This window comes from Nothobranchius furzeri, chromosome 2 (genome assembly GCF_043380555.1).
Source record: "Nothobranchius furzeri strain GRZ-AD chromosome 2, NfurGRZ-RIMD1, whole genome shotgun sequence".
Classification (NCBI taxonomy): domain Eukaryota; kingdom Metazoa; phylum Chordata; class Actinopteri; order Cyprinodontiformes; family Nothobranchiidae; genus Nothobranchius; species Nothobranchius furzeri.
The window spans coordinates 100,923,346-100,934,371 of record NC_091742.1 but is presented as its reverse complement, the minus strand read 5'-3'; the positions used below and the strand labels follow the sequence as shown (position 1 = coordinate 100,934,371).

Here is an 11,026-nt window from a genome sequence, read left to right as displayed (position 1 = left end):
ATTAACAAGGATGAAATGAAATATGACCCATATATTTAATCTGCACACTGACTGGACAACACACTCTCCATATCTCCATGACGCAAGTTAGAATTAACGTCACTGCACATAGATATTTTCTTATCCACAAAATCAGCATCTTCATATCTGAGGGAGGTGTGTATCCGAGTTTGTTGGCAAAACCCTTTTACAGGGCAAGTTCTGATTTATCAGTAAACCAAGATATGGCCATTATTTCAAACAGCATCACTTCCTGAGTGATTTCAGTTGAGCCTGACTCTGACAGGCCATCGGAGGGAAACTCTGTTCCCATCGCATCTTTTGACAAGCTGTCAAAACCTGTTGCACGCTACAGCTGACCGCAAACGGTTCCTTCAGAATGAAGCTGAACCAGCTTTAACTCCTTAAGAGTTATTCCTAAGACGCAAACAACCGTGGTGACCTGGAGACATCTCGAGACCGGTCTGGTGGTACTGCGGTTTCTCCTACGGACTTTGGTACCTTTGAGGTCCATACGACTTCCTGACAGTACGGATCTACAATGGGGGCCTCCGACGAAGGGTACACAGGCTCACAGGATTGCGTCTGATGTGGTTTTATAAACCATCACTATAGTTATAGCAGACCAACTTCACTCCCACTCAGAACTCAGTTTCTCCAGATACGAAGGTTCTGATAACATCACATTCACACATCATCACACCTTACATTCCATCCACGTACAGCCATTCATCACATAAAGTGTTCCCTAGTTGTATGGCGTCAGAGACGTGCCACAACCCGTGCACGTGGATTGGGTCCACATCGCGCGTGTGAACGGGACTCGCGAGTGAAAATATACATAGCGAGAGGTCATTTGTGCACTGAGAGGGAGCAAACTGTGTCTGTGAGCGCACAAGGACGTGCACAAGTGACAAACCTGCGTGCGCACGTTGCCAACGAGCACACGGCAGAGGAAAACGTGCGCACGCGGCAGCCTCTCTGCGCGCTCGGTTTCTGACTCTGCTCGCTCGGCTGTGAAGGGGTTTTGGCACTCTGGAGGCGTGGCCTGTGGCAGATCTTCTCTGTCCTCTGATTGGTTAGTTTACCCCGCACTTTACCCTCTACCTATCTATATAAAAGAATCTGGTATTCAGTAGTTGCTGTCATGGCTCAGCTGGTAGAGCGGGTGACTCTCCCCCTGGAGGATCCAGGTTCGAGTCCAGGCAAGGAAGATAGAGTAGATGTTGTTATTCTTTCCTAATTCCTGTGATATTATTTTACAGTTGTGACCGTTCAACTGTCATTAAACTTAAATTAAGCTGGGCCTTTCTCAGTCTTCTCAGAAAGAAGAGACGCTGTTGGGCTTTCTTGTGCAAGAAGCTGTTGTTGAGGGACCAGCTGAGGTCTTTGTCCAGCTGAACTCCCAGGAATTTGATAACGCTGACGATCTCCACAGAGGAGCCGTTGATGCTCAGCGGTGAGTGGTCACCTCGTATCCTCCTAAAGTCAACAACCATCTCTTTTGTCTTGTCAACATTCAGAGACAGGTTGTTGTCCATACACCAGTTCGTTAGCCTCTGCACTTCCTCTCTGTAAGCTGACTCGTCGTTCTTGCTAATGAGACCCACCACGGTTGTGTCATCAGCGAACTTAATGATATGATTTGAACTGTGTGTTGCTACACAGTCATGAGTCAGCAGTGTGAACAGCAGAGGACTGAGCACACAGCCTTGTGGGGCCCCCGTGCTCAGTGTGGTGGTGCTGGAGGTGCAGTTCCCAATCCGTACTGACTGAGGCCTTCCAGTCAGGAAGTCCAGGATCCAGTTGCAGAGGGAGGTGTTCAGGCCCAACAGGCTCAGTTTTCCGATCAGTTGTTGGGGGATGATCGTGTTGAACGCTGAGCTGAAATCTATGTACAGCATCCGAACGTGTGTCCTTCTTGTCCAGATGTGTGAGGGCAAGATGGAGTGCAGTGGAGATGGCAAAGTCCACATACTGATGCAATCTAGGAAGCACTGACTGGAGGCTTGCATGGTTAAAATCTCCAGCAACAATGAACAGTCCATCCGGGTGTGTGTTTTGCAGTTCACTGATGTTTGTGTACAGTTCTCCCAACGCTTCCTTAGCATTAGCGCTAGGTGGAATGTACACTCCAATAAAAACAGTGGTGAATTCCCGTGGTAAATAAAAAGGTCTGCATCTAACAGTCACAAACTCCACCAGCGGTGAGCAATAGCTAGAAGCTAGCACAGAGTTCTTGCACCATTTCGCGTTGATGTAAATACACAGGCCGCCACCGCGAGTCTTACCGCACAGAGCTGCGTTTCTGTCGGCACGAAACGAGGCTGTTAAAAATACCAAATACACGCTCACACACACACACACACACACACACACACACACACACACACACACACACACACACACACACACGCACGCCTGTTCAGCGCTGGTGGTCCTTCTACAAGACTTCCCACTAGGGCTGCAGCTATCGAATATTTTTGTAATAGAGTACTCTATCGAATATTTTTTTCGATTAATCGAGTACTCTAATAAATTACCCTTTTGTATTTGTAAACCATTATATCAAATAGCATGTTATAATTATGAAAGACCTGTTAAAATGAGCAAGCAATTGCCAGTTATTCTTCAAGTTTTATTCAAAATTAGTTTGCAAAACTTCAGCACAACTTTACTTCACAGTAAACAAATGGCTGTGCAAAAAATAAGTACACAACCTGAGCCGATTTTCCCCTCGTGCGAGAATCTGCTAGCCTGCAAGCCAGACAAAAACTAGGAGGATAACTGTTGAAGTAGCGCTGCGAGCGGCTGCGGCCCAAACAACCAGAACCGCTCACGGCGCATGCGCAAACAGCTCGCCGGCTGTTTCCCTATTAACACACGTCCGTTTTAATTTCTACACTTTTTTTCTCACACAATAACAAGGATTGTCGAGAAAGCATGTTTGCCGTGGTTTTGTCAAATTATACTGATCACAAAACATTTATTTACTTTCTTTCGTTTTCCTCCACCACTCATAAATACCCGTGTCCTCCTGCAGCAATCCTGAGGGACAACAAACATCAATAACAACACAATAAAAAGTCCGACGTGTTGTGTAAAAACTGCTATTTTTAGCACATTTTAAGTCCGACGTGTTGCTACCAGACGTACGGTGTGAGCTGAAACTGAGTGCTACAACGAAAAAGTCACACAGTGTCCGCAGAATATATAGAAAAACAGGCTAAAATGCATTATCTTGTAGAGGCTCCGAGTCCGCTTGCAGAAGTGACATTTACAGGTGCTGCAGCACGGAGGATGTGGTGTTGTGGTAGGCTAAATCCATTTTACAGTATTTACACTGGACTACGTTTTCCGCCTAACGACGTGAAAAATGGTCCCACATCTTGACATTTTCTGTCTTTTTCGCACTCCACCGGGGTCCACGTTGTCCGCCATGGCTTAAGAGAAAGTTAAGTTATATTCGCTACTCGCGTGTGCAGTCCAGTGGGCATGTGCGTCACTTATTTCAGTCCGGGTGAAACAAGACAACGGGCGACTGCAAAGCCACGAATTAATTAAATATGAATTAAACGAATCCTCGAGGCAGAGAATTTGACTCGAGGATTTTTTGTACTCGAATTATTCGAGGTACTCGAGGAATCGTTTCAGCCCTACTTCCCACAGTGCTTTTTCCTGTTGCAGTCCCTTAACCAGTGATACTGCTGGAGCGTGCTAGCACAGGGTATCTGCAGGTTTAAGGGAGCCAAATTTAAGACTTTTTAAGACCTTTTTAAGGCCATTTTGACCAAATTGAAGCAATTTTTTTAAATTAAATTTAAGCTATAATTTCCAGCTATTGCCTGGAACCGGTGCTAACCACGTCGCCAACGTGGGATTAGCCATCCAGTTACCATTAAACTTACACTTCCCCATGGCGCAAGCTCCCACTAGCTTAACCAGCTAATGTGCTCATCTAAAAATAGCCCCCTTTCACAACCAACTGAATGTGTACGGTTCCGCTTACGCCAACATCGTACACAAAAAATGCTGAACACTAACTAGACATTTATGAAAATTTTATAGAAATAAAAGAATCTTGTTTATTGGGTCTTTGGACATTTAAGACCTTTGGAAACTGTATTTAAGGATTATTTGTCATTTTTAAGGATTTTTAAGGCCTTAAATTTGAAAAAGCAAATTTAAGACTTAAGACTTTTTAAAAAAAAATTAAGTTAATGAGAGAAGTTTAATGAGAAATTAAATGAGAAATTAAAATCAATAGTACAATAAAATAGTACAAAAAAATAAAAACATTTGCAGGTTTACAAGCAAACACACAACTTACACAATGCTAAGAATGGGTGCAGGCAGAGCATAAGCTTATAAGTCCAACCCCCCTAACCCTTTGAACTTAAACAAAATTTTAGAATAGCATACCGATTCCATAATTTTTACATCATATTTGAAATGATTGGGAATATATTCAAATCCCCATTCTTGCTTTATAGAAAATAATGACCTTTAATGTTTTATGCATTTTTTTCATTGACTTGATTCATAATATTTAATCACAGTTGATTTAAACAAACCCTTAAACTTTATAATTGTTGAACAATCTTTTTGCTCCTGGTCTAATTTATTCCACACATCAACCCCAACACAAGAAACACAAAGTTGTTTCATTTTAGTTCTTACTTCAGTCTTTCTAAACATTTTATACCCTCTGAGATCATAAACACTCTCTCTGATCTGGAACAGATCCTGAATTTGTTTTGGCATCAAATTATACATCACTTCATACATAAACTGTGCAGTTCTTAATGTAACTAATTCTCTTAGCTTTAATACTTTTAAACGAGTAAAAAGTAAATGTGTATGCTCTCTACGAGCTGCTTTATTTACAAGTCGGATTGCTTTCTTCTGAATGATAAACAAAGGCTTTAAGTGGGTTTCGTAGGTATTTCCCCACACTTCAACACAATACATGAAATAAGGCAGAATTAAGGAAAAGTACAAAAGATATAAAGCTTTTTCATCTAAAAATTATTTAACTTTATAGAGAACTGCTAATGATTTAGATAACTTTGCTTTAATTGAGTCAATATGCGGTTTCCAACTTAACTTTTTCTATGGTTACGCCAAGAAATTTTATTTCATTCACTCTTTCAATTTCTGTATTATTTATTTTGAGATGTGTATCCACTGTAATTGCTCTATTAGTAAATATGATAAATTTTGTTTTATTTATATTTAAAATTAATTTATTTAAATTAAACCAACACTTTAATGCATTTAATTCTTTCTCTTTCTCAACCTTGTCCATTAATGTTATTAAATCTTTCCCAAAACTTAGAACATTAGTATCATCTGCAAATAGTATTAAATGCAATGTTTTAGAAACTAAACATATGTCATTAATATAAAGAATAAACAACAAGGGACCTAACACTGATCCCTGTGGGATACCGGTGGTCACTGTCAGTAGCTGTGAATCAGTGTTGTTAATGTGGACATAGTGGAGTCTGTTCTCTAAATAACTCTTAATCCAGTCATAGGCCACACCCCTGAGGCCATATCTACACAATTTCTTTTACTACTAAGTCATGATTAACAGTATCAAAAGCTTTGGTCAGGTCTAAGAAGACCCCAACAGCATATTGTTTGTTGTCAGTTGCATCAGATATTTTCTCCACTAGATCAACAATGGCCAGAGAAGTTGTCCGATCACGTCTAAAACCATATTGCTGTTCAGAAAGAATATCATGATGCTCGATAAAGTCATACAATCTTTTATGAAATATTGTTTCTAGTATTTTGGAGAACCGAGATAAAATAGAAATTGGTCTATAATTAGAAAAGTCATGTTTGTCTCCGGCCTTATAGACAGGAATGACTTTTGCAACCTTCATCCTTTCAGGAAATCTTCCTGATTGGAGAGACTGGTTACAAATATGTCTAAGTGGTTTGGCTATAATCTCAATGATTTCTTTTACAACAGACTTATCAAATCCATGTAAATCTGCTGACTTTTTACTTTTAAATGTTTTAACAACTCTTATAACTTCATTTTCATTTGTGCCTTGAATAAATATGGTTTTATCTAAATTTGTTATTTTACTCACAGCATCAACATCTAATTTAGTATTTGATATATCCTTTGTCAAATTTGGCCCAATTTCAGTAAAATACTTATTGAATTAATTTTCTATTTCTTTAGACTGATAAATTTCTTGATTGTCTTTTGTTAGAAAAATATTTGGAAGACTATTGGTGCCACTACCCTTTTTTATTACATCATTTAATATGCGCCACATATTTTTAATGTTAGATTTATTTCCTTCCAATAATAATTTATTTTACTAGATCTCATAATACTTATTAATTTATTCTTGTATGTCTTGTAATTCTGTTCTGCTTCCTCCGTTCTTTTCTTTAAAAAGTCTTTATACAGCTTTTTTTTCCTGCAAGCCTTCTGAATCCCCTTGGTTATCCACGGCTTTTCAGCATATTTATTCTTATCCACCCTATAAAACAATGGGCAGTTTTTTCATAGAGAAGTTACAATATTTTAAAATTTTCCATAAGCCATATTTGCATCTTCCACATAAACCTCCTCCCAATTTTGTTCCATTAAGTCAGTTTTAAATGAATTTACTGCTTCTTGATTTTTTAGCCTTGTAACAACCTCAGATTCACTTTCTTCTTTCTGCTCACAAATCTCATTAACACAGACACTGTTCCCTTCGTATTCCTGCTTGATAAAACATGACATGCTTCAATGTTGTTCTCACTGATTTCAATACCCTGTGAGTGAAAGAAAGTTGTTACCTGCCTTTCCACATGATTCATATCTGTATCAGATGGCTCCTCCCCATTATTATTTGCTACTGCTCGAGCATATGATCTAGGTTTTATATCAACTCCTGTAATGACAACATCATTTATTCTTGAATATTGCTCTAGTTCATCCACTCGTTTTTGCAAAATATAGATTTGTTTGTCCTTCTCAACATTTTGTTGTTTCAGTTTTTTTACTTCTAGTACCAAATCCATAATACTTTTCTGTTGTTGCCTGACTGTTGTAAGTTCTTCAGCCAGAAAGTCAAGTGATTTTTTAATTTCATCCACTTCGTCATTATTAATCCTCTTTGGTCCCATCTTGAAAAACTGTTACTATCAGCAGTTAAACCTGTTTCTTGGTAGCTTGTGTTGAGGCCTGTAGCCAATGACTCACCCAGTTGCTAATTGGTGATGTTGAATCCTTTAGTTCAGCTTCCTGAGTTGATGCCTGTAGCCTGTGGCTTTCCCAGATGCTGGTTGCTGGTATTTTTTCCTTTTTAGCAATTAGTGTTTAGTAAAACCTGGGCTTCCGGGCCTATTGGCCTTTGGTATAGTCCAGAATCGTCTGGTGGTGGCTTGGTAGCTGCTGCTGGCCTGGTGGTGGTTTGTAGGCTGCTGCTGGCCTGGTGGTGGCTTGGTAGCTGCTGCTGGCCTGGTGGTGGCTTGGTAGCTGCTGCTGGCCTGGTGGTGGCTTGGTAGCTGCTGCTGGCCTGGTGGTGGCTTGGTAGCTGCTGCTGGCCTGGTGGTGGTTTGGAAGCTGCTGCTGGCCTGGTGGTGGCTTGTAGGCTGCTGCTGGCCTGGTGGTGGCTTGGTAGCTGCTGCTGGCCTGGTGGTGGTTTGGAAGCTGCTGCTGGCCTGGTGGTGGCTTGTAGGCTGCTGCTGGCCTGGTGGTGGCTTGGTAGCTGCTGCTGGCCTGGTGGTGGCTTGGTAGCTGCTGCTGGCCTGGTGGTGGCTTGGTAGCTGCTGCTGGCCTGGTGGTGGCTTGGTAGCTGCTGCTGGCCTGGTGGTGGCTTGTAGGCTGCTGCTGGCCTGGTGGTGGCTTGGTAGCTGCTGCTGGCCTGGTGGTGGCTTGGTAGCTGCTGCTGGCCTGGTGGTGGCTTGGTAGCTGCTGCTGGCCTGGTGGTGGCTTGTAGGCTGCTGCTGGCCTGGTGGTGGCTTGGTAGCTGCTGCTGGCCTGGTGGTGGCTTGGTAGCTGCTGCTGGCCTGGTGGTGGCTTGGTAGCTGCTGCTGGCCTGGTGGTGGCTTGGTAGCTGCTGCTGGCCTGGTGGTGGCTTGTAGGCTGCTGCTGGCCTGGTGGTGGCTTGGTAGCTGCTGCTGGCCTGGTGGTGGTTTGTAGGCTGCTGCTGGCCTGGTGGTGGCTTGGTAGCTGCTGCTGGCCTGGTGGTGGCTTGGTAGCTGCTGCTGGCCTGGTGGTGGCTTGGTAGCTGCTGCTGGCCTGGTGGTGGCTTGGTAGCTGCTGCTGGCCTGGTGGTGGTTTGGAAGCTGCTGCTGGCCTGGTGGTGGCTTGTAGGCTGCTGCTGGCCTGGTGGTGGCTTGGTAGCTGCTGCTGGCCTGGTGGTGGTTTGGAAGCTGCTGCTGGCCTGGTGGTGGCTTGTAGGCTGCTGCTGGCCTGGTGGTGGCTTGGTAGCTGCTGCTGGCCTGGTGGTGGTTTGGAAGCTGCTGCTGGCCTGGTGGTGGCTTGTAGGCTGCTGCTGGCCTGGTGGTGGCTTGGTAGCTGCTGCTGGCCTGGTGGTGGCTTGGTAGCTGCTGCTGGCCTGGTGGTGGCTTGGTAGCTGCTGCTGGCCTGGTGGTGGCTTGGTAGCTGCTGCTGGCCTGGTGGTGGCTTGGTAGCTGCTGCTGGCCTGGTGGTGGCTTGTAGGCTGCTGCTGGCCTGGTGGTGGCTTGGTAGCTGCTGCTGGCCTGGTGGTGGCTTGGTAGCTGCTGCTGGCCTGGTGGTGGCTTGGTAGCTGCTGCTGGCCTGGTGGTGGCTTGTAGGCTGCTGCTGGCCTGGTGGTGGCTTGGTAGCTGCTGCTGGCCTGGTGGTGGCTTGGTAGCTGCTGCTGGCCTGGTGGTGGCTTGGTAGCTGCTGCTGGCCTGGTGGTGGCTTGGTAGCTGCTGCTGGCCTGGTGGTGGCTTGTAGGCTGCTGCTGGCCTGGTGGTGGCTTGGTAGCTGCTGCTGGCCTGGTGGTGGTTTGTAGGCTGCTGCTGGCCTGGTGGTGGCTTGGTAGCTGCTGCTGGCCTGGTGGTGGTTTGTAGGCTGCTGCTGGCCTGGTGGTGGCTTGGTAGCTGCTGCTGGCCTGGTGGTGGCTTGGTAGCTGCTGCTGGCCTGGTGGTGGCTTGGTAGCTGCTGCTGGCCTGGTGGTGGCTTGGTAGCTGCTGCTGGCCTGGTGGTGGCTTGGTAGCTGCTGCTGGCCTGGTGGTGGCTTGAGAGGAGATGCAGGAAGATAATAGACAGACTTCTGGAGCACCGGGAGCCGTCCCGGTGGGCCGACAGTGTGGGCAGGGCCGTTGGGCCGGCCTGACATTTATTAATTATTTCATTTGTTCATTCATCCACTCGTTGCGTTCGTCTTTCTCTCTTGCCCTCAGATTTCTTACTAATTGGGCCGGCCAATAGGTTGCTGAGGCTAGCTACTTTGAGTAGTTACCATTGTCCTGTGTACAACTGTGAAAACCGGTAAATGATCAGACATATCGGTAATTATAAGACCACTTAACACATCGTTTTCAAGAATATTTGTAAAAATATTGTCGATCAGTGTCGTTCTTGTAATTCGAGTTGGCCGAGTTATTAGTGGATACAGTCCCAGACTAAACAGAATTCATAAACTCTGTATTTGTATTTTGCATTTGAGGATTCAACAGGTCAATGTTAAAATCCCCACAGACAAAACACTTTTTTCTGTTGATTATATCATCATACATAAACTATTTTCCTTTAAACATTTCAACACAAGATCCTGGTTTCCTATACATACAACTGACTAACACATTCTTACCCCTTCTTTCCACAGCAGCACGTTACTGCAGCAGCACGTCATAGCTGCTGATAGGAACCGCTGTGGTCAACAGAACCTTTTCTACCGGAGCCGTCAGCAGCACGTTACTGCAGCAGCACGTCATAGCTGCTGATAGGAACCGCTGTGGTCAACAGAACCTTTTCTACCGGAGCCGTCAGCAGCACGTTACTGCAGCAGCACGTCATAGCTGCTGATAAGAACCGCTGTGGTCAACAGAACCTTTTCTACCGGAGCCGTCAGCAGCACGTTACTGCAGCAGCACGTCATAGCTGCTGATAGGAACCGCTGTGGTCAACAGAACCTTTTCTACCGGAGCCGTCAGCAGCACGTTACTGCAGCAGCACGTCATAGCTGCTGATAAGAACCGCTGTGGTCAACAGAACCTTTTCCACCGGAGCCGTCAGCAGCGCGAGTCGGCCGCGTCTCAGGAGCAGCATGTTGCGGCCTTTACGCGCCGGTTCTATTTTCTACGCGCGACGCCTCTGAAACGGGTCAAGTTCCACATTTTTGGGGAAGGAAAGACAGGAAATCGGACGTGGAAATGGAGAGAAGCTCCTGAGATTTTCAGAATAAAGAAACGTACTGCCTTCCGGTCGCTTTACTTTAAAAAAGGTTACTAACTGTGCGTCCCGTGAGAAGTTATCACCTAGCTAGCGGTCTCCTTTGTTTTTCAGGTCCGTATTGGCGATTATAAAACGGACAGAACATAAAACACAAACCTTTTGGAGCCATGTTGTAGTTTTCTCCTGCTTGTTGTTGTGTTTACTGACGAAGTCACTCGTGTGACTTCGTGTTCGGTCGGTGACAGCTGCTCCCCTGCTGCTACGCGTCTCGTGGGAAGGGCCAAGCAGCAGCTTACGCGAACAAGACGTGCTGCTGCAGTAACGTGCTGCTGACGGCTCCGGTGGAAGGAAAGGGTGAGACTTTTCCATTTGTATTTCCACAGATTCACACTCCATAATGTTATCCATAACTAATGTCATATCACCCAACAATCTACTTAGAAAGTTTTTATCAATATACAAAGCCACACCCCCAACTTTTTTGCAATCTCTACTTGTCTAATAGGGCCTTTCAGACTATTGCACCCAGACTTTGGAACAGTCTACCTTCAAATCTCCGTCTCTCTAACACTGTAGAGGTCTTTAAAAATCATCTAAAAACTCACCTTTTCATCCAGGCGTTCCCTCCATAAATGTTCA

General features: G+C 44.8%; 1 protein-coding gene across 2 annotated transcripts in view; it reads right to left on the bottom strand.

Moving 5' to 3' along the window:
* Positions 1-11,026, bottom strand: part of LOC129160614 (gastrula zinc finger protein XlCGF8.2DB-like) — a 35,892-nt gene that overhangs the window by 10,626 nt on the left and 14,240 nt on the right. The window lies entirely within an intron of this gene.